The sequence below is a fragment of the Schistocerca serialis genome, chromosome 9 (assembly GCF_023864345.2).
Source record: "Schistocerca serialis cubense isolate TAMUIC-IGC-003099 chromosome 9, iqSchSeri2.2, whole genome shotgun sequence".
In the NCBI taxonomy this organism is placed as follows: domain Eukaryota; kingdom Metazoa; phylum Arthropoda; class Insecta; order Orthoptera; family Acrididae; genus Schistocerca; species Schistocerca serialis.
Window position 1 is genome coordinate 204,427,454 of NC_064646.1, and position 18,425 is coordinate 204,445,878.

Genomic DNA, 18,425 nt, shown 5'->3' on the forward strand with positions numbered 1-18,425 from the left:
TTAAGTGGTAAAGACTGTTCTCTGGTGTGTTAAATCACATGCTGATTTGTAGCCAATCTAAGCAGAAGTTACCACTGCTACTTGCTTATGTGCTACTGTCCTTATGATGGGCGTTGTTTGTCTTTTGATTGTGGGTGTGCTCACGTTTAAAAAAAAAGTTACAGCTACTATTCATAAGGGTTGTCTAGTAAGGAAATTGCTGAAGCTTTTATCATATGCTGATCTGTTTGCCTTTTACATTGGCTTTCTATGCAGTAACTGAAGGAATGTGTACGGTGGTTCAAGATTGTAGGCTGACTAGTATTTGAACTGGTGTTGAGGTTAAGGGCGAGATCAGCATCCCGCAAACCCGCACGCTGTGCGTGGTTAAATGTTCCGCTATTGGGGAGCCGGCTCTCTGTTCTTGGATTTGGTAAGGATGCGTGATGAGTGGATGGCTGTAGTTTTTCGCGTGCTAAATTGCGGGGTGTCGGTTTCGTCCTAGGGCTGGACTTGTGATGTATGTTATGTTGAAAGCGAATTAACTGTACCAAACTTAAGAGAGCTTTTAGTTTGTTTTAGGTCTGTACATGGAATGATGTTGATATTTTGTCGATTCCTGTGACGGGAGACCCTCTGAGGGACTTGTACTGTTGCAGTGCAGTCCATCTGAAACGTGCTGCTTAAAACTTGGGACTGCAGCTCTCTTATGTTATATATTACTGTTTAATCTTAAATGTCTTGGATGTAATATGGTTCAAATGGCTCTGAGCACTATGGGACTTAACTACTGTGGTCATCAGTCCCCTAGAACTTAGAACTACTTAAACCTAACTAACCAAAGGACATCACACACATTCATGCCCGAGGCGGGATTCGAACCTGCGACCGTAGCAGTCGCGCGGTTCCGGACTGCGCGCCTAGAACCGCTAGACCACCGCGGCCGGCCTGTAATATGGTTTTTGAGTATTATATAATTAATTTTGATCGCTGGTTCCTTAAAGGAAGTATTTCGTTTTAAAATATGTGCTCGGTCAGAGCCTATTTAAATATGATTTTAACTCATCATTCAAATTTTCTAGTCTTGCTTTCTTAAAAGGCTTTGAGTTAAGTGATTGCTATTTGGCTGCTTAAATGTTTGAGTGACTCAAAGGAAAAAAATATTATTTTGTAATTTGTACTAATTGTTCCTTTTGGGTAATACATGACTTATGTGTTCAATAAATGAGTGTCTAGTCAATGGTGATGCACTGTTGTATTGCTAGCCTACCCCTTCCACTCCACAGCCTATTGAGCTGCTTGGTGTCGAAATTGTGTTCAGAACACCCCTCTGACCTGACACCTCAGTTCGGTTGGTCCTTTCACCGTTGCGCGTGTGTGGCCGGGCCCGCTGGCGGAGTCCACGCGAGGTCAGAGCGTGAGGGGCTGTTCCCATTGCTACGAGGTCCGTGGCTCACTGATCCCGGGCACGAAAGTTGAGTCTTTACTTAATCTACCAACCAGCCCCAACTGCTCACATTGTGTCGTTTGAATTTCGTTGTGGGCTGTTGGGACATTCCCGCGAGCAGCAGTGTGTGTTTTCAAGTTGGCGGAGTTCTAGCCGCCCTCCTGTAGAGCTTAACTTGACTTGATCATTTTGAATTGTAGTGCACCAGCGAAATTTTCTGTCTTGTGGCCGTTAATGTTCCGGTTATCTGCCTTGGCCGTTGACGCGAATTCAGGCAGTGTATTTTCTTCGTTGTGTTATGGCTGTCCAGCACGGCGTCTGGTTTGACAGCTGAATGTGTAATTCGTTGTGGGCGCCGATAACGTCTACGTAGTTCCATTGAACAACGTCTTGTACGCTGGTCGGGTGAGCAGAAGTTATCCTGTCGCTTGGTCCGTCGACTGTCTGTCAGTTAGGTTGCTGTCAGATTCAGAATTGTTGGGTCGACTGCCTGTCTCACATAAGCGAGCGTTAGTATTTAAGTTCCAGGCCGACCCTTGGAAACTTCTGAGCGCCGTTTGATGTACTGTCTTTTCTTATTTGTCCTTGTTGTTTATTTTTGTATGGCTTCTAGCCGATTGTAAATTAAAGTTGTTTTGCCCTTAAGATGTGAAATTGTTTGGGCCTTCAGCCTAATTTAGAGAAATGTATTAACATGAGACCTTCTGCCTTTTAAAATTCAAATTCTTGTTTTGAGTCTTAAGTGATTGGCCTTCAGTCAGTTTTAAATTAAACTTGTTTTGCCCTTGAGGCGTGAGATTGAATGGCGCATTTAGCCGGGAATGAAGTTCTAAAATTAATGTTTGGCTTGCTCTGTTTTAATGTTTTCTTTACTCTTGCAATTTTCGTCAAATGAATAAAGTAGTATGTTCGAGCGCCACTGACAGCCACTCATTTTGGCCCCTTTCCACAAATTAAACTATCTGTCCTGTCCTGTCCTGCCGGTATAGCAGGGGATTTCACACGATGGATTCACATTCAGGAGGACGACAGTTCAAACCCGCATCCGCGCATCCAGTTTTAGATTTTCTGTGATTTTCCTAAATCGCTTTAGGCAAACTCCAGGAAGGTTCCTTTGAAAGAGCACGACCGATTTCCTTCTTCGCCCTTCCCAACTCCGAGTTTGTGCTCCGCCTCTAATGACCTCGTTGTCGCCGGGACGTTAAATACAAATGTTTTCCTTCTCCTCCTCCTCCTCCTCCTCCTCTTCCTCCTCGAGTACCAACTGGAATCGTTCACGCACTCGAACATCGAAAACGTATAAGAGTACTACCAAGCTTTTTACATGTTCTTTTTAGCGCACAACCAGCGTCCAGAAGGCTACGCCGGCTGCCAAATCTCCCACTCTGCTGCTGTATGTTGCTTGGGACCCAAGGCAAGTCTGTCTATAGCTACCTCTACTGACAGGGTTTACGCAACCTGCAATGCCTTCAACAACCAAGCAAGCGATTTCTAGATTCTCTCGCTCACTACCCTCGAACTATTAGTCCTTCAGAAAAAATGAACTGGATCTTTTTGTAGCAAATTTAATGTTGTTAAGTTTTGTACTGGTATACGTTATCGCTGGAGACCACGGTTTTCAAGAAAAACGCGTTTGAAGATCACTTGTATACCTTTTTCTCAAAGAATTCGAATACTAAAGCCTTTAGTGAAAACGTAACTAGATTAGATTTCCCAACTAAAGGCTCTGTTCATTTTTTTGTAACATTAAACGTTTGTGTTTAGTAAGTGTGGTAATACGAAAATCTTGTAATTGGCATTTGAAGATGTTGCAGGTTGTATAAAACCTATGTTTAGGGGCAGCGGAATCCATATTTAGGGGCAGCAGAACGTGCATGCGATGTTACACGAATGCCGCTATTGGAAGCTGAAGTGATTACTCATATACACTCCTGGAAATGGAAAAAAGAACACATTGACACCGGTGTGTCAGACCCACCATACTTGCTCCGGACACTGCGAGAGGGCTGTACAAGCAATGATCACACGCACGGCACAGCGGACACACCAGGAACCGCGGTGTTGGCCGTCGAATGGCGCTAGCTGCGCAGCATTTGTGCACCGCCGCCGTCAGTGTCAGCCAGTTTGCCGTGGCATACGGAGCTCCATCGCAGTCTTTAACACTGGTAGCATGCCGCGACAGCGTGGACGTGAACCGTATGTGCAGTTGACGGACTTTGAGCGAGGGCGTATAGTGGGCATGCGGGAGGCCGGGTGGACGTACCGCCGAATTGCTCAACACGTGGTGCGTGAGGTCTCCACAGTACATCGATGTTGTCGCCAGTGGTCGGCGGAAGGTGCACGTGCCCGTCGACCTGGGACCGGACCGCAGCGACGCACGGATGCACGCCAAGACCGTAGGATCCTACGCAGTGCCGTAGGGGACCGCACCGCCACTTCCCAGCAAATTAGGGACACTGTTGCTCCTGGGGTATCGGCGAGGACCATTCGCAACCGTCTCCATGAAGCTGGGCTACGGTCCCGCACACCGTTAGGCCGTCTTCCGCTCACACCCCAACATCGTGCAGCCCGCCTCCAGTGGTGTCGCGACAGGCGTGAATGGAGGGACGAATGGAGACGTGTCGTCCTCAGCGATGAGAGTCGCTTCTGCCTTGGTGCCAATGATGGTCGTATGCGTGTTTGGCGCCGTGCAGGTGAGCGCCACAATCAGGACTGCATACGACCGAGGCACACAGGGCCAACACCCGGCATCATGGTGTGGGGAGCGATCTCCTACACTGGCCGTACACCACTGGTGATCGTCGAGGGTACACTGAATAGTGCACGGTACATCCAAACCGTCATCGAACCCATCGTTCTACCATTCCTAGACCGGCAAGGCAACTTGCTGTTCCAACAGGACAATGCACATCCGCATGTATCCCGTGCCACCCAACGTGCTCTAGAAGGTGTAAGTCAACTACCCTGGCCAGCAATATCTCCGGATCTGTCCCCCATTGAGCATGTTTGGGACTGGATGAAGCGTCGTCTCACGCGGTCTGCACGTCCAGCACGAACGCTGGTCCACCTGAGGCGCCAGGTGGAAATTGCATGGCAAGCCGTTCCACAGGACTACATCCAGCATCTCTACGATCGTCTCCATGGGAGAATAGCAGCCTGCATTGCTGCGAAAGGTGGATATACACTGTACTAGTGCCGACATTGTGCATGCTCTGTTGCCTGTGTCTATGTGCCTGTGGTTCTGTCAGTGTGATCATGTGATGTATCTGACCCCAGGAATGTGTCAATAAAGTTTCCCCTTCCTGGGACAATGAATTCACGGTGTTCTTATTTCAATTTCCAGGAGTGTATTTGCTATCGAGCAGTGAACACATCAGGTTGTGCCCTCCACAGCTCCCACGACGAAATGGTTTCGAGAAGAAATAAGTTAAAATATCGTAACTTGTTGGAAATGACGCGATTGTGTTTGAGTTGAACAATATGAATTGAAGTCGTGCCTTTTTGACGTTAAAAGTAAAGATTACCACAAGAGGAACAAACGTGATACAGCATTGAACGACACATGAGGTACCATAAAATAGTGCAAGACGCAAACAACAGTGAACGAAACTGTATGCACATTACTGCCGAGAAGTATATGCCATTAAGAAGCGGTGCTTGTAGTGAGAATGTTAACGTATGAAAAATATAATCTTTGACAGACTCCCACGCACCAGTGACGTGAGACCTTAGAGTAGCTGATAACTTCTCGGAAAAAAGTAATAGTGGCTTCGAGTATTCGGCCTCTAAAAGATATTATTTTCGAAGACATGCCAATCTTCCCCTCTACGCCAGCCTGCCCATACAATTTTCCATGCATAATGGACACGTAAAACTCAGTGGCCGCGGAGAAAGCAAGGAGAGTATTCGTTGCAAACAACTGATTCCGTGTGCACCATGTTACCGTTTGCTGCCCATCACGAGGCACACCCTCTCCTTGATTCTAGAACTTTTAGTTATAGAAGGGGGAGAATTGTTAATTGAACCTTGAGAGTATATAAAACAGTGAGAAATGTTTATTAAGGTTTTTTGACGTCACGTTTTAACCTCCCCCTCCTCCCCTTCCCTCGCTTCGCAGCCTATCAGCAACTAGATTTCCCAGCTCGAGCTAAACTGCAACGTAATTTACCGATGGCCACATTAATGTTAATTTCAAATTTATAGTTTATCCACATTCGCACCTAGTGAATACAACAGTTATTTGTTTATTTATTTGTTTATCAACAGATGTTAGGGTATTCGTGATAACTCAACTCTAGAATTAAACTGAAATTCAAACAACCTTTCATTAGAACATTTTTTCCAAAATGTTTCATCCTCCCACGTTTTTATAATCATTTAAAAATGATGTAACAATACTTAGCGAAATTGTACTGAGTTACGATAATGCGCTTCTATCTGCAGCGTTCATTTCTATGTGTATACAGAACAATAAATAACCATTGTCGAGATTGCCAAAGCAGAATACACTTCGCACAAAATTAAAGGATCACTTTTTCGAAACCCCGTAATTGTCTCCTGTTGCGATGAATAAGCTTCATATTAGCCTCAAAGGTGCCTAGATCTTCCTCTGCTTGGCAGTCTATGACGTCACTCTTCGACTTGTCGACGCTTCAAACAGCAAGACTTCGGCACATACGAAAGAAAGGCCACAGTTCAGAAGTTCATCTGAGCTGTAAGGTGCGTTAATGATATTACATTGCCACCAAATTTCGCCAAAATGTTGCCCAACGCCGCCGCCGACCGGTTACGCGATGAGAAGGTCGTCACAGCCCTCTTACCCACATTTAAACCTTTCTTTTGAGGTCTCTGCGACGGGTGTCAGAACCGCGACTGGCAGCGTTTAAATCACGCTATTTTACCGTGGATGGGCGTGGAAAACATTTCAGCCACACCACCGCTCAGAATCGACAAGAAAATACCTGAGGCGTGTGACCTAAACGGCGTCAATGAAACACCCCATTAACTGGGGCGTTTTCTGCCACACACTATTCCTTTTCTGATATTTATGGATATAATTAGTCACAAACCCAAGTTATTTGCCAATATTCGAGAAAAATAACAAGCTACGTTTACTATTCTTACAGAAAGAAACTTCCAGATATTTTGTAATAATACTTTCTCCTTCGGTTATATCGTAACTTCTTTCAATACTTTGCCGTTTAGAGACGTTGCAATCTTAAATGAGTTTATTTTAGGGGTAAGATATGGGTAGGTAGGGATCTAAATTTTAATTTTAAATCACAAGTTTGTTCTGTTTTCAACAAATAACCACTGGTTTATTTAATGTAAAGCAACGCTACTACAGGTTCCTTAACGAAGATTTATGACGAGTGCCCTCCTAACATTTCCCTACAAAGAACCCCATTCGTCACTTCTGAAGTGCCTAACAGGGTGTACTGCTATCTCTTGGTCTAGGTCGTCTTGCTGTCACCAATAATTAACTGTTCTTTCGTCTTCGAAAATCGAACAAGGCTGACCCCCCACTCCCTCCCCCCCCCGCCCCCCCCCCCAAAAAGAACACCATCAATTGTTATGTGGAGGGAGCATTTAAATAGCTTCCACTTAACAAAATCATACATATCCTTCTGTAATCCAGTCACGGATAACCTTTTGTGTCCTGAGCAGGTCGGTCACCTAATTCCCCTACAATCTTGACTTTAGCAACGAATCGGCAATCAACCGATTTTTCTCAACAATATACCAATAAACGGTTACCCTACCCGTATAAATTGAGTAAGCCTCGAAACAAGAACATTTCAGTTCTAATTTCCCACTACAGAATTGCTCTAGGGGCCACTGAGCTTCGCGAAATCCTATCATAGATCAAGAGCAGCATTTCTTACTGATACTATCATCGGAATTATTTCATCAGCAACCATGTGCACAAAACTCTATCCATGTCGTACTAAGCCTCGAAGTATTAACTCCACAGCACGAGAGGCTAACTACCATTCGCTTGCGTAAATCAATGGCCGGTGCTACAATAATTTTCTTAGGCCCGTTTCTGGTCAATCTAGAAACCAGTAACAGCTGTAGCTGTATGTGTATCTAGCACAGACTTTTACATTTCCTTTCGCTGTAATCTTCTTATCGCTGTCGTCTCCAAAGCTCAGATTGGAAAACTGTCCTTATTACAATTCAAAGTGAAGAGGAACGATTTACTCGCCTAAAAGGACGGTGCCACACCCATACATGAATACTAAATTTGCACTTGATCGGCCGCCGGCTTCGGCGACAGATGACAGCAACATCTGTTCGTGACAGCAAAGGTCTCTTTGCCGCCTGAGCAGCCTCTCTCTGCCCCGACGAGCCAAAACTGTAATATGGACCGACCAAACTCCTCAGCCTCCAGTTACAACCATTCTGCAACATAATGAACAACGTGATTTGCAAACATATGGTACCAAAGTCACACATGCTGACAATAAGATTTTTTTTTTGGTCATCAGTCTACTGACTGGTTTGATGCGGCCCGCCACGAATTCCTTTCCTGTGCTAACCTCTTCATCTCAGAGTAGCACTTGCAACCTGCGTCCTCAATTATTTGCTTCTTCCTCTACAGTTTTTGCCCTCTACAGTACCATGGAAGTCATTCCCTCATGTCTTAGCAGATGTCCTATCATCCTGACCCTTCTCCTTACCAGTGTTTTCCACATACTCCTTCCCCTACAACTGCATTCCAGCCGCCCATGACTATTAGATTTTCGTCCCCCTTTACGTACTGCATTACCCTTTCAATATCCTCAAACACTTTCTCTATCTGTTCATCTTCAGCTTGCGACGTCGGCACGTATACCTGAACTATGGTTGTCGGTGTTGGTCTGCTGTCGATTCTGATTAGAACAACCCGGTCACTGAACTGTTCACAGTAACACACCCTCTGCCCTACCTTCCTATTCATATCGAATCCTACACCTGTTATACCATTTTCTGCTGTTGTTGATATTACCCGATACTCATCTGACCAGAAATCCTTGTCTTCCTTCCACTTCACTTCACTGACCCCTACTATATCTAGATTGAGCCTTTGGATTTTCCTTTTTAGATTTTCTAGTTTCCCTACCACGTTCAAGCTTCTGACATTCCACGCCCCGACTCGTAGAACGTTATCCTTTCGTTGATTATTCAATCTCTTTCTCATGGTAACCTCCCCCTTGGCAGTCTCCTCCCGGAGATCCGAATGAGGGACTATTCCGGAATCTTTTGCCAATGGAGAGATCATCATGACACTTCTTCAATTACAGGCCACATGTCCTGTGGATACACGTTACGTGTCTTTAATGCAGTGGTTTCCATTGCCTTCTGCATCCTCATGTCGTTGATCATTGCTGATTCTTCCGCCTTTAGGAGCAATTTCCCACCCCCAGGACAGGAGAGTGCCCTGAACCTCTATCCGCTCCTCCGCCCTCTTTGACAAGGCCGTTGACAGAATGAGGCTGACTTCTTATGCAGGAAGTCTTCGGCCGCCAATGCTGATTATTAATCAAAATTTAGGCAGTGGCGGGGATCGAACCCCGGACCGAAGACGATTTGATTATGAATCAAAGACACTACCCCTTTTTTTATTTATTTTTTTTTTTTGGCAGGAACAGGGTAAATTAACAAAATATTTTTATTGGTATAAACTTAATACAACAGAAATGCCATCCTTCCGGCGAAAATAACACAAGACATTATACTCGTGCCAGGCGAGGAATTTTTTTTGTTTTTATGAACAAGGTGTAGGAAAAAAAGTATAATGATCCTGATGTAAGCAAGAGGTGTGAAGCAATATGCAGTGGAGTGAGGGAAAAACCACTGTGTTCTGGTATAGTGCATAAACGAAAGGAGGCGCGTGTCCATGCGCCTACTCCACTGTGGGTTACAATGTAGAAAGTAGCGTGGGGGGTCTCAGATGTCAGCAGGGGGGGCGGGAGTGTTGTCGGCGTGTGGCACCATCCAACTGAGCGGGGGTGACGTAAAGATCGCATGTAGGTAATTGGCGAAGAAGGCGCGGTAGCGCGGTCGGTATTCGACTTGACTGTGGGCGGTTTGTAAGTACTGCCAGAAATCAAGGCGTGATTTGTCGCTATCAGTATACATGTAGGTGATTGTCCATCCCTTGACCCATACAATCGCATGATTTTTGGCGGCGGGGAAATAAGTATTCTCGGGATGGATAAAAGTCCATGGGTGAATCGAGTCCGGCGGAACACGGAGGTAACAGGCAACGAACTGTCGGGCCAGATTCCAGACGTCACTGGTGGCAGCACAAGTCAGTTGATGGACATCGTCATCCACGAGGTGGCAAATGGAACAAAGTGGAGAATCCTGTAGTCCGATGGCGTGAAGGCGATGGTTTGTGGCGAATTTTTCATTTGCGACTTGGTACCATGTTGCCCGGACGTGGGAGGGAAGAAAAGGCTGGTGGATATGACGCCAAACCGTGGGCCACCGCTTGGACGGATGTCTCACTTCAATATTGTTGCTGGATATGGAACGAAGCAGTGGGGTGTAAAAATCTTTAGGCTGAGGAGAACGCGTGGTCGGTAAGTGTGTGTGAGCGTAACTGAAGTCGACGATGAAATCAGAAATGTGCGCCAGATGGTGCTTGATGTGTCCTACTGGTACTGGTGGTGTTATGGTTGCGGGTACAAGAATTTCCAGCAAGCTGCGCGTAAGGGAGGTGCCCCCGTGCCACTGCTTGTGCATGGTGGACATGTACAAGGACGCCGCGCGGAGTCGCACGTTGACAAGGCCGAGGCCTCCCGCTCGCGTGGGAAGGGTGAGCGTGTCGTAGCGGACCTTAAAGAGCGTACCGGCCGTAAGGAAGTATCCGAAGGCAGCCTGGAGGCTGCGTCCAATTGTTGATGGCAGTGGAAGGACCTGTGCGATGTGGACCATCCTGGACGCCACATGTTGATTGAGGTATTGGACACGTTGTAAAGAATCGAGTCGGCGGAGAAGATTTCGTCTCACCGTCGTGCGGATAGTTTGCAGTGCACGCCGAAAATTGATGGCAGCGGAGCGGCGCACGGTGGAGGTGAAAATAATAACAAGGTATCGTAGTTTTTGTACACACGGGAGAGGTGCTAAGTCGGCGTGTGAGAGGCCGCGTCCAATGGACATCGCCGCGGATTTAGCCACATTCATGGTACTGCCCGCTGCAGTGCCGTACGTTGATATCAAATCAAGTACCGTGTGTGTTTCACTCCGTGAGCGGATCAAGAGGAGGAGGTCGTCCGCATACGCACGACATTTAAAACTGTGCTGTCGCAAGGTGAGACCAGAAAGGTGGCTAGTCAGACTCCCGATGAGTGGCTCCAGGCTCATGGCATAGAGTAGGCTCGAAAGTGGGCAGCCTTGCCGTACGGAACGCCGGATCGCCACTGGTCCCGCCACACGGCCATTAACCTGAATCAGCGATTCAGCTGTGCCGTACAGGCGCCGGATAACGCCGATAAAGGCTGGTGGAAAACCCATACGGTTCATCACTGAGAAGAGAAAAAGATGCCGCACTTTGTCGAATGCGCTGTCAAAATCAATGGCAACCACTGCGGCGCGGAGTTTGCACGCCGCTGCCAGTGCAATTAAATCGCGACATTCTCCTGTGGCCGTTTGTATATTAATTGAGCCGCCCGGAGTTGTCTGTTCCAGGGATAGAATGCTAGGCAGGACCTTGCGGCATCGCGTTGCCAGTAGGCGTGTAAAAATTTTATAGTCTGCGTTTAGCAAGGTCAGGGGACGGTAATGTGCTGTCGTCACGCCTGGTGTCGGTTTGTGGATGGGTATAATAAGTCCCGTGACGAAGGACGGCGGTACGGCGTTCCCAATCGTCAGCAGTTCGTGGAACATCATTGTCCACCGTGACGCCATTAGTGTGAGGAAAGCGCGATAAAATTCTATCGGCAATCCGTCGACACCAGGTGACTTATTCAGAGCGCCTTTTTTGATGGCATCGTGGACTTCGTCACGCGTAATGGGCTCCATCATCTCGTCCGCTTCGTCGTTGGTGAGGGTGCGAGTTACGTGTGGTAACACAGACTCCTCCGCGTGGTTGTCGGTGGTCGTCTCCTGGTACATTGTGCGGTAGTGGTCGACAAAGGCACTGACGATTTCGGCCTGGCAAGTGACGTGCTGGCCGTGACAGGTGTGGATCTCGGTGATGAGTTGTTGTCGTCGATGTTTCCTATCGGAGGCGATATGATGCATGGTGGGATGTTCTTGTTCCGCCGAATCTTGACATCGGGTTCGCACCATAGCCCCCTGCAGTCTGCGGCGTGTCAACGTTACAATTTGCGCCTTAATCCTGCTGCGTTCCCTCTGGGTGTCGGGGGTAGGCGGTTGGGCGTCCAGGTCGCGGAGAACGGCGTAGAAATAGTCGGTAGTGTGCCGGCGCCACGCAGCTACTTCCTTTCCACACTGAATGAAAGTACGTCGAATGGCAGGTTTGGCACATTCCAGCCACCAGGTCAAGGTCGTGCAGCATGTAGGTAAGCGACGTTCACAGGTGGCCCATGTCTCGGTAACACGTTGAAGACATTCGGGATCATTAAGATGGGTGGTTAGCTTCCACGGTGCACGACTACGCCAGACCACTTGCTTGGGGAAGAGAATGTTGCAGATGTAGGCGCAGTGGTCCGAAAAGGCCAGGGGCCAAAGTTCTGCACCTTGGACTGCAGGTGTGAGTTCCCGAGAGACGTAAATTCTATCAAGGCGGCTCGCGGAGTGACTCGTCTGGTAAGTATGTCCAGGTGCGTCGCCGTGCTGAACTTCCCAAGTGTCGCGGAGCAACAGATCTCGGACGACAAGACGCAGTTCTTGACAGGTGTTGTAGTGGGGCACTTGATCTTTAGGGTGCAAGACACAATTAAAATCACCCCCAAGCAAGTAATGGTCGCAGCGTCAAAGAAACAAAGGAGCGGTTTCTTCTGGATAGAAGAGGGCCCTGTCGCGTCTGCGGGTGGAGCCTGACGATACGCGATAAATGTTGACGATACGCGTCCCCATGACGGTGACGACCATGCCTCTGGCAGATGGAAGGTACGTGAGATCGGTCACTGGAATGCCTTCTCTGGCGTACATAGCTACGCCGCGTCCCGGGTGGTCACCAGGAGAAGGATAAGTGTCATATCCCGCGACGTCTGGAAGTGTGGCCAAGTGTACTTCCTGTAGTAGTGCGATATCGACGTCTGACGCCCATATCATCTCTCGCAGCAGTTGAAGTTTCACCGGTGAGCTAATGGTGTTAGTGTTGATCATTGCTATTCGGTAGGTTTGGAGCCGTACCCCGCCGTGGAGGGGTACTCCACCGGCGGAGAACGATGAGGGGCGTGGCAACGGCGAGTCGTGCCGTACGCCACCTGTCGGCGTTATCAGCGGCGTAACGATGCTTCCGTCTGGGGTAACTCTGTCCCCAGCGTGTGGTCCGGCTCCTCATCGACGTCCTCACTCCACACCATTGAAGGCGCTGTCGTGGTGATGGTCGTATGTTCCACGTCGGTCGTAGGGGCGGAGGAAGTCTCGGCGGCAGTCGCAGCGGTGGAGTCCATTGGTTCAGGAGCACCTGTGCGAGCCAGTAGAGTAGGCATCGACACAGCCACAGTCGGCGTTACGTTGTCGTCATTCGTTTCGTCGTGTAGGTTTTCCGAGGCCTCGTCGGGTCGGACAGCCTCTGCAGCATCAGGGGGAGGTGATCCGTCTCGTTCCGAGACCGTATGGCGCCGCCTCTTGCGCCTCTTAGGTGAACGTTGTTTGCGGGTTCGTCCCTCCGTGTCGGAAGACGGAAGAGAGTCGCGTCGCTCCGAGAGGAAGGCCGTCGCGGGAACGTCAATTGACGGGGCGTCCATCTGGTCGTGCGGGTGGGGGTCGGAAGTCGTCGCTGTTGGTAGTGGCGCCGGAGTAGCGTCAGGCTTCGAGTGCGACGTGCCGGCCCCGGCGGTATCCGTAGCAGCTGGAAGGGTCACCGGTACGTGGGCCGACGGGCGGCGGCCGGTGGGAGGAGAAGAGAGCGCCGATGCGTAGGTGACCGGTAAAACCGTCGTCGGAGCCGGAGGTGTCACTGTAGCGGCTGGCAATTGGGTGATTCGTCGCTGAAGACACTCAGATCTGAGGTGGCCTTCTTTGCCGCACCCGGAACAGGTCTTGGGTTGGCCGTCGTGTAGGACAACCGCGCGGCACCCGCTAATTTGCAGGTAAGATGGCACGTGGCGATGGAGATCGATGGTGATCTGCCGTACACCGTTAAGAACGGGGTACGTTTGGAATTGCGCCCAGCGTTCGGCAGTGTGGCCATGTACAGTGCCATATGGGCGGAAAGCCGCGATAACGTCTTCCGCCGGGAGCTCGAACGGGAGTTCGAAAACTCGTATGGTGCGCATTCCTAAGCCGGCATGGTCGACGGTGACCTCTCCGACATTGCCGTCGGCGTGGCAAAAGCGTAAGCCATGGTTGGTGTCACGAAGTATTCGTTCACATACCGCATCATTGACGACTTTGACGTACACCGTACTGCTTAATATGGACAAATGGATGCCCAAGATATCGGAAGCTGGGATCTTAGCAACGTCGCGTAGGAAGCGTTCCACTTCCAAGGCCTTTGGTCGTGCATAGTCGTTGCAGAAGGTGAATCGTAAAGTGGATTTTCTAAAACGGTTGGCCATGGTTCTAGTGCACGTAAGCGACACGTAAGTGACGGCCGCGGAAATGTAAACAACAGTGAGCGCGCGCGCTTCGCAGGCGGAAACAGCAACACGTCCGCACTGCACGGCGGCGAAAGCCGGACTGTCCCCTAGACCACGGCCCAATAATATATTATTACTTTAATACTGACGTTGTGGTACAGCCTGCGATGAACAACCTTTGATGGTACTAAATTATCTTTTGGCACATTACACACTGCTGACACCCACGGATGTCTGAAACGTTCTCTGAGAACACCGTGGGGCTGCATCCCCATCGAACGTGATGGCATCCCTCAGGAGCGCAGCGCAACCGCAATTTTAGCTGTCGTGCATAGGCTGGAGCCATTAGGGAAACTTCAGAAACATTCACGGGATTTGAACGTGAACCGAAAGAACAAGCCGTAATTAGGCTATTTCAGCTCTCCTCTTTTGTCCGCCCTTCTCTGGCTTGATCACGCCGGAGTGCAACATTAGAATGTGGCTGAATAAAACAGCAAAAGGGTTCCTCTAAGACTCCCCACACCAGTTTGGCAACACCCTCCATGGCACCCATGCAAACTTCGTTGAGCATGTTACAAGTGTCCCTGTCAGAAACTTCGGCACCTGTTCGGCTTGGCGGCGGCTCCAGCGCCTGAAGGTAGGCAAACCGCTACCAAGAATTATAGAAGGGATTGCCTGTCTTTCAGCCACATTTCCATGCTAAGCTCACCGGAAAATCAACCACCCCCCTGTGCACCCGCAGATGAATTGTTAAGCCTTTACACATGGCGCAGCGATCGAGTCACGTGCTCAACGGCGTGAGCACTGCCTCTATGTGAGCATAAGACAGTAGCGATCAGTGAGACATTTATGTTTCATGAGGACTTTGTATGTAAACGAGGGTAAATGTAAGGATGTGACAGAGTGGTAAAAAGTGCTAATAGTGTTTGGCCGTGCCCACGACCATACGGTGTGTAAAGTTGTTGGATGTGCTGGTGTTTCAAAGTGTCTACAAGTAGCGGTGTAAGACATGGGGCCACGGAACACGACGTCAGGATTGCGATCGGAAAGGATCCTGATTGAGAGGGATCAGAGACGCAATCGTTGCAAATACCACAGAAATTGCTGCAGGCAGTCAGTGAAGGTCCGTCATCCCAACCTGTTAGCGAGAGAACATTGCGATGGCAACTGCATGCAATGAACATTTGGAGCCGGTTTCCTCGCTAGAGGACATTGCTCACACAGGCACACAAAGTTAAACATCTTTATTGGGATGGAAATCCTCGAACGTGGACTGTAGCTGACTCTCGGAACGTAATGAGGTCTGACGAATCACGTTTATGCCTGTACTCAAATCGTCCGCGTCGCTGAGTGCACCGAAGGTCAAATGAAGCATTTCATCCTGAATGTGTGCGATTTCATCTTCAAGCTAGAGTGGGTCTATGATGGTTTGCGGGTGTTTTTCTCATCATGAATAAAATAGCATGTTTAAAATGGTTCAAATGGCTCTGAGCACTTAACATCTCAGGTCATCAGTCCCCTAGACTACTCAAACCTAACTAACCTAAAGACACCACACACACCCATTCCCGAGGCACGATTCGAACCTGCGACCGCAGCAGCAGCGCGGTTCCGGACTGAAGCGCCTACAACCGCTCGGCCACAGATGGGCGGTTAGCATGTTTAAAACATTCAGAATGATCAGGTGTTGCTTTTCAGTCAACATTGGCATATGATTATGCTATTGATACCCCTCTTTCTCAATGTGACAACAGCAGAGTTCATCTGGCTGGAAGAATATTGGAAATGAGTGTTTGGCGTCATTAGCCGGGAAGCCCCTTGCGGGGCAGGTCCGACCGCCTTGGTGCAGGTCTTACTACATTCGACGCTACATTTGGCGACCTGCGCGCCGGATGGGGATGAAATGATGGTGAAGTCCCTGAGCGGAGAAAATCTCCGACCCAGCCGGGAATAGAATTCGGGCCCGTAGGACGGCAATCCGCCACGCTGACCACTCAGCCATTGTTGAAATTACGCAATCAGATCTTCGATGAGTGTCTTAACCTGGATTGCGACGTACCTACACAACAATCTGGATTGACTTTCTAACTTAATCCAGGTGTCTTCAAGTCCAGTAGCGGAGTGATGCAGCATTAAATGACTACGGTGATGATTTATCTAGGGGTAACAAATTTTTTGTCCAGTGACCTTATCTACGTGATCTGTACTTCGACTGAAATAAGTTTGTAATTGACGTTTCGGCGAGTCGAGTGGTAGGTGCCAGTCGCCAGGCAATCGTAGTTCTAATTGTAAAATGTAAGCTTTCACGACCGGAAATGTCACAATTGATAAAATATTCCGAGCTATAATGTCGAATTAAGGCCCAGAGTTTCGTCCCCATCTGCGGAGGGCATTTTCAAGGAGGACTTAAGCTTCTTTGAGTGTCCAACTCATACCCTGGCTCGCTACTGACAGCATCAAAACTCCGTTTACGCGTGCTCCCGGGTATCGTCGTGACGTTGTATGCTTTTAATACCCGAATGTGACTGGTAGTTGTCGGCTGTCGTTGTATGCTGTTAGTATCACCCCATGGTGGAAGACTGGTATACATCTTCTTCAGCTTCGAGATCCAGATTTCACTCAATTTTACCACCTTCTCCTTCCTAACGAAATTCCTGTGGTTTTTAACAATCTCCGTGGCCTCTCTGTCTCGCCTTTCATAGTATTCGCTTGTGGCTGCCAGGCCACCACGTTCATTTTGATAGAACTCATGTACTGGCAGCCACAAGCGGATACCACAAAAGGCTATACGGAGAGGCCATAACGATCGTTAAATACCACAGGAATTTCACTGGAAAGGAGGAGGACATGAAACTTAGTGACATCTGGATGCCGTTGCTGAAGAAGTGTACTAGTCTTCCACCATGGCGTGAAGGCAACAGCGCACAACGGCAACCGACAACGGCGAATTGAGCTCGGGTATTTAAAACACGTGACGTCACGCCACTGTGCGCCAGCACTCGCAAACGGAATTTTGCTGCAGTCATAGCGAGCCAAGGTGTGGATCGGACACACGAAGAGGCTGCGATCCTCTTTGAAAATTACCTGCACATCAGGGGACGAAACGTTCGGTTTTAATGGGAAATCCATCCGACCACCACACAATAGCCCGGAATATTTTATTAACTGTGAATCGTTATTTCTCGAGCACAACGTTCGCACTGTATTTTGTAGTTACATGCACCACCTTGTGAAGAGTGGCTTCATGCGCGCCGGGAACGCTTACGGAGATATTTTATTTGACCTGTAATAGAACCATCATCAGTAACCGATTGTTTTGAACTACCGCGTCAAAAAAATGTTCAGATGTATTTGAAATCTTATCGGACTTAACTGTTAAGGTCATCAGTCCCTAAGCTTACACGCTACTTAACCTAAATTATCGTAAGGACAACATATACACCCATGCCCGAATGAGGACTCGAACCTCCGGCGGGACCAGCCGCACAGTCCATGACTGCAACGCCGGAGACCGCTCGGCTATTCCCGAACTACCGCGTTATTTGTCGAAAACATTAAATGAAATTCGCACTGGACACTTAGATGATGGTTCCCTACGGATTTCACCGCTTCCACAATAGAGGCTACAGTAGTTTTTTGTTTGCATCAATAAATGGTTAACAGTGTATACAGTTTGTTTTCCTTTCATGTACCACACGAAGCCTTGAGGTCTGTGGAAGCATCTTCTGGCTTTATTTGCTGCCCTCTGTTTGCCGGGCAAACTTGCAGCCGAGCGGACAGCCATGCACTACGGGAAGGTGCTTCCAACAGCTTTGCTTATTATTAGCAAAAGGAAAACGAATTAATAGGTTCTGTGTTGTACAGAGATGCATTTGTTCTTGTTGAGATATATTTCTGCTCAATTCTGTGTCTAACCACAATTAAGTGATGAAGTTTCAATGTGTTTGGCGTACTTTGTAATCTATGGAGAATAAATCCACGTGAAGTCATTATTGAAGAAAAGTATTTACCGTGTTAGTTCCTGTCTTTATGATATTAGATAGCACAGCAAGCATTTATTACCATTGTGCTTTCCTAGCAAATTACATGAAAATATTTTAACTTAAACTGAGGATTATCTAAGTACTATCGTGTACGTGGAGAGGAAGCTAAATCACATCTTTGATTTTTAGGGTTTCGTACATCCATTGGTAAAAATACATCTATCCGTAAAAACGGAATCCTTGTCCCTCTGTCTCCTCGATAGTTTAAATCCCTTGTTCTTAGGAACGGGTACACATGTAGAGTTGAAATTT